Raw genomic sequence first — 6,148 nt, 5'->3', positions numbered from 1 at the left:
TTTGTCGATGAGCACATTTTAAATTGGGTTAAAGAGGAATGACATAAGGTCATTTAACAGGAATTTTATTTGGTGATTTTCCTGTATGTTATTTAGCAGAAATCGAAATTGAGCATCACTTTCCTTGTAGTGTTTGCGCAAATGGCACCTTCTCAGTGACACCCTCTCATACACTCTATTGAAAATCACATCCCCGCCCCCCCATCATTTTTATCTCCTTTGTGCTTTGTCTCTACTCATTTATATCTAAAATACTGTATGTTTTTTGCTTATTTGCTTACGGTCTGTCTCCTTCCCATCAAAATGTCAGCTTCACCAGAGGGCAGGAATATTTCTCTGTTTTGCTCATTACAAGGCCTCTGTCACCTAGAACAGTACCCAGGCCACAGTAGGTGCTCAAGAGTGATTTGTTTAATAAATGAAGTTTGCCATTTAAAATGAAGGTAGTCATCAAGAATGGGGAAAAAATATTTTTATTCTGGGAAGACAAGTGCCACAAAAAGGAATTTTGTTGACTTAATTACAATTTTTAAATTATAACTATTTTTCTAACAGTTTTGACTGAATAATGTCACTGGACTTAAAAGATAAAAACTTTAGTTTCATTGCAAATACTATCTAGTATTTTCTTTTAAGTCAAAGACAAATTCATTATAGTCCTGAATCCATTCACATAATCCTTTTTAGGATTACATTTTGTGACACAGATAGCTAATCAGAACCGGTAGCAGGTACAGAAAAAAATTACATTTTGTGCATTTCATTGTGCATATTTTCATCTACATTAAAAACACAGAAAACGAAGAGAAATTAATATTATGTTAATGGCAGATATTGAAAGGCAGGGGAGAAAACACAGGAAAATTGGCAGTAGATTCTACTATTATGGGTATATAAAAATTCTAATTTAATTCTCTAGCACATTGTAAATATTACTTAATCTCTATTTGATTACATTCTAGCATTTAACGCTAGACATGTGGATACTTAAGGAAAGGCAAAATAAGAAATATACTAGGGGCTTCCCTGGTGGCGCAGTGATTGAGAGTCTGCCTGCCGATGCAGGGGACACGGGTTCGTGCCCCGGTCCGGGAAGATCCCACGTGCCGCGGAGTGGCTGGGCCCGTGAGCCATGGCCACTGAGCCTGCGCGTCCGGAGCCTGTGCTCCGCAACGGGAGAGGCCACAGCAGTGAGAGGCCCGCGTACCGCAAAAATATATATGTATACTAAACATACAATCTCTTGGGTATTGTTATCTGTAACTGCTAAAATGAGAATAAAAGAGAATGCTGGGGTGAATCTTGATTGAGAACCAAGCTCAGGACTATGGTCACTAGCCTCAAACCTGACCCCAAAGGAAAAATTGTGGTGGGACAATGGAAAGTACCTCCAAGACCTCTGGTCACCAAGAAAGTAGCCCACGTAGCAGGAGGGCAACACCAAGAAACTATTGAAATTTGAAGGTACGGTGTGAAGGAGTTTTCTCATTTTGTGGTTAGTTATCATCGGCTCCCTGCAGAAGCTTTGCTAAAACGGATTGTGAGAGTGACAAATTGAGGGGCAGTATCTTTGGTTTTGAATACTGCAGAGTGAACAAGCGCATTTGGGTGGATACAGGACCCACAGCTCAGTATGGGACAGTCATAGATGGCTATACATGATGCAGACCCACAGCAGGTTATTCCCAAGGGAACAGCCAGCCTAGTGGACTAAATAAAACTGCTGTCAAGTGTGTTTACCCTGAAAAGGAGGAATTTCCAGCTTCCCAAATAAATGCCAAGTAGAATACCCCAGGTAAAGCAGCTGAAATGCTTTACATACAAACTGTGTGGAACTGGCTTTGTGATGATGGGACTATTCATCCGCCCACATCATGGTAAATGCTGTGATTAAGGGGGCCCCTTTTCCATGGGCACTGCATGTCATCTTACTGCTGCAAAACTGAACAACAGTCTGAGAAGCCTTATCAGGTTTGCTTCCTCAGCTTGCTCACGTGCATCTTACACATACCAAAAACATTAAAGAAAGTGGGAAATCGGGCTTCTCTGGTGGCGCAGTGGTTGAGACTCCGCCTGCCGATGCAGGGGACACGGGTTCGTGCCCCGGTCCAGGAAGATCCCACATGCCGTGGAGCGGCTGTGCCCATGAGCCATGGCCGCTGAGCCTGCGCGTCCGGAGCCTGTGCTCCGCAACGGGAGAGGCCACAACAGTGAGAGGCCCGCGTACTGCAAAAAAAAAAAAAGAAAGTGGGAAAGACAGGTGGGAGAATCGAGGGACTCACTCCAGTGGCGTGGAAATACTCCATTGGTGTGGAAATCTTTTCATGGTTATTAAGAAATGGGAAGAATAAAATGGACATAGATGGAATCGAAACAAAAGTCTTAATACAGCACTACTGAAATTGGGAGGACCTCCTGCTAGACCTTCAACATTAAAGGTCCTCCCAAAGCCTGCTTTATTTTTCGCAATTTGGAGGAATTTTTAAAACTGCAAGGCAAAGATTACAATGAGAAACTCATCCTGAAAATACCTGAAGTAATAGGGAGATTAATCCAGATAAAGATTGATAAAAGGGCCTCAGTCCCTTGGCTCAATCCTTCACTGGGGACCAAAAGCCTCATGCACGTGAGTAAAATGGTTAGAAGGTAGGGAGGTTTCGGGGACACTTGACCTGGGAGCCCTGTGCACTATAGTACCAAAATCTGTTGGTAAAGTTCTAATGGGAGGCAAAGTATATTGAGAGGATACTGAAATGCAGTACTTTAATCCCATCAGGTGAACGAGTTTATATGAAGTGGTTATGACTTTTGTACCTGAATGTATTATGGGGATGGATATTGCATCTGACTGGGGAATATTTCCCCTACGTAGTATTGTAAAACAGAAGGCATGTAAACCCTTCCTTCAGGTCACGTGCTAAATGGGAATGAATAAGATTGCCCAAGCCCACACTTCATAGAAGCCGGATTGCTTGTCTGGACAAATCCTCTGTACAATAGCTGTGTGTGGAATGTAACTGTGGTTTATGGCAAAAGCCTGTAAGCACCTCCCAGCAATGACTACTGGAATTGTGGACTAGAAAATTTCCATCTGAGGGGCAATTAGTAGCTTGCCACCAGACATTAACTGGAAATGCCCATGTGACTGAAAGGCATAAAATAATCTTGCAACCTGAAATACCCATGATGTCTGGTGATGTCAGAGAAATGCTCTAATGAAGAAGGCAGTGCTCAGAAGAGTTCTATAATAAAATAGACATGGTTTGTACAGGAACATGCTACGGGGGAATGAAGTGTATCCACGAGTGGGTAGACTCTCTTCCCCAGGACTGACTTTGGAACCATGTGAGGAGCTGCCAGATTCTATGGTCACTTGGACAGCGCCCTATAAACAGCTCTCAACTGACCAACAAAGAGCTGCTTGGTTTATGGATGGCAGTTTCAACATGAACAGACAAGATTCTGTTTGGAAGGCCATCACTCTGATGGAAAAAGATAAAAACAAATCAGCTTGGTGAACTGCACTGCATGCTGTTTACCCTCATGTTTGGGTCTTCACCCACTCATGGGCAGTGGCCAATGACCTGGCCATGTGGTCAGGCAGAAGGACAATGGAAGATTGGCCTATTGGGAGGCCAGTGGAAACAGGGCATGGCTCTATGGAAATCATTATAGGAATTTGAGGCGTGCATTAACGTAGGCCACGTCAACGCCATCAGAAGGCGATTAGAATCGACAAGCAGATACCCTAGTGTGCTCACTTGATGTAGCCACCTGGGTCTGTGAAACGGGTGGACACTGGGGGTGGGGGGTGGGCTGCAGCAATGCAGAGATGGGCTCAATCTAGACGTATTCCTCTGGTATCCTCTGAGTCACAAAATGCCAACAAGAACTGTCCTGTCTGCCAACAAGAGACACAGAGACTACAGCTGGCTCTGGGGCAGATTCCCGAGGGGGAGTCCTTGCCCAGAGCTGGCAAGTCAGGCTGATGCCGGTAGCCCTGGGGGACGGCAAGTGGATCCTGACAAGAATAACTCTGACTCTGGACTGGGCTTTGCTTACCCAGGGGTAGATGCAAATGATCGGAGTACTGCAAGAGAACTGGAACAGAAGATATTGCACTGATTTGGACCACTGCGTCACATTTCTTCAGACCAAGGAACGCTATTTACAGACCATTGTGTCCAACAACAGGCAAAGAGATATCTTCCTCGGAGTAACAGTTTGGTAAAGAATTAGAATTAGAATTGATTGTCTAAAAGGCGGGAGATAGGGAATTCCCTGGCGGTCCAGTGGTTGAGACTTGGTGCTTTCACTGCCAGGGGCCCGGGTTCGATCCCTAGTCGGGGAACTAAGATCCCACAAGATGAGCAGTGCAGCCAATAAAGAAAAAAAACCAAAGAAACAGCAAAAAAGAAAAAAAAAACCCAGACATTTATAAAGAAAAAATGGGAGGAGAGAGAGGCATGAAAGGCTGGTTTACGTGTCCTCACGAATCTGTGCTCACAGTCAACGTGAGCGGGGCTGAGGGACTGTCCTCACTGGACAAATTCCTCTGCTTTTCTGAATGTGGGGATGAGGGTGGGTGAGGGTGCTGGTGTGACAACTCTACTGTTTTCTCTCTTTCCCGTATCACCTTACCTTTCTTCTGCCTACTTGAGGCAGTGGTCCCTGGACCAAGGATGCAACTATGTTGCTGGAAGCAGGGATGATTCCTGAGCAACGAGATCCTTTTTTTCCTAAGGGCCTGACGGGATGGGTTGCACTTTCGTTCCATCGGGCAATACTGGGGCTAACAGTGAATACAGTTACATTGCCTATTGGAAGAAATAGCCCACTAACCCTGTACCTATGTAACCCTATGTTACGTGGATGGGAGTGGACAGAGCGGGAGGCACTTGGCTAGACCCTTACTGCTGCCTGTGATCTAGACCAGCACAGTGGCTGAACCTAATGTTCCTTCCAAGGTGAAAAGGTTTGGGTACAAACAGAAGAAATAGTAAGTAGCCAAGGGTAAATGAATAATGACTGAGTTATACAATGAGAGAATTCCAATGGTAATGCTTGGAAGGAAGCTCAGAGCAAGAAATGATATTGTCTCTTAAGTCTAGTTATACCAAATGCCTGAAAGTGTGAAGTCATATATTGCTGAGACCACTCCTGCTTTTGAACCTGACAAGATGGAGTGGAAACCCTGAGATATCCCATCATATGACATGACGATGGATTGGGCTGATGATCTGAGACTGGATGAGACTCCAGTAAATGTGTCAGTATCTTCGATTCTTATTTTTCAGGTTACATCTACCATAATGTGATGTGTTATAACACTGGCATTATTGAAAAGATAATGCCAATATTGATCATCAAATGTATTAGGGGGGCTTCCCTGGTGGCGCAGTGGTTGAGAGTCCGCCTGCCGATGCAGGGGACACGGGTTCGTGCCCTGGTCCAGGAGGATCCCACATGCCGTGGAGCGGCTGGGCCTGTGAGCCATGGCCGCTGAGCCTGCGTGTCTGCGTCCGGAGCCTGTGCTCCGCAACGGGAGAGGCCACAGCAGCGAGAGGCCCGCGTACCGCAAAAAAAAAAAAAAAAAAAAATGTATTGGGAAATTGAGTTTAATAGCTTCCTATCCTTACTCCACATTGACTCCTCCAAGTGTTGCTGTATCTGTTATGCTCAGTCAGGTATGTTCCTGTTGCTATAAAAGATCCCATGATCAAAGACCAGGGAGTAGCCTATGATATATAAAGGATGTATCTGGTCTTGGGGAGGGGGGCTGGTAAAGAGCTTCCTAAACCCTTGGAATTTCCAGAGTGAGAGGAGTATCTTTGTTATGCTAATGAGTGGGGGTGGCTAGAGAACTTCAGGATGAGGGCTGGTCACCACATGATTAGAGGGCTAAAGCTTTCAGCCACCTGACCTCCAGGGAGAGGAAGGGAGCTGGCCATTGAGTTCAATCTCATAGCCAGTGATTTAATCAACTGTGCCTACATAATAAAACTCCTGATACAAAATTCAGGACAGCCAGGTCCTGGGGGAGCCTCCTAGTTGGTGAATATATTGATGTGCTGGGAGGATGACGTGCCGGGGTTCCACAAGGAGGAGACGGCATGGAAGCTCTGTGTCTCCCACTTCCCCCCAGATC

The sequence above is a fragment of the Globicephala melas genome, chromosome 4 (genome assembly GCF_963455315.2).
Source record: "Globicephala melas chromosome 4, mGloMel1.2, whole genome shotgun sequence".
NCBI classification, from domain to species: domain Eukaryota; kingdom Metazoa; phylum Chordata; class Mammalia; order Artiodactyla; family Delphinidae; genus Globicephala; species Globicephala melas.
The sequence above is the reverse complement of the archived record's forward strand: the minus strand, read 5'-3'. Positions refer to the sequence as shown.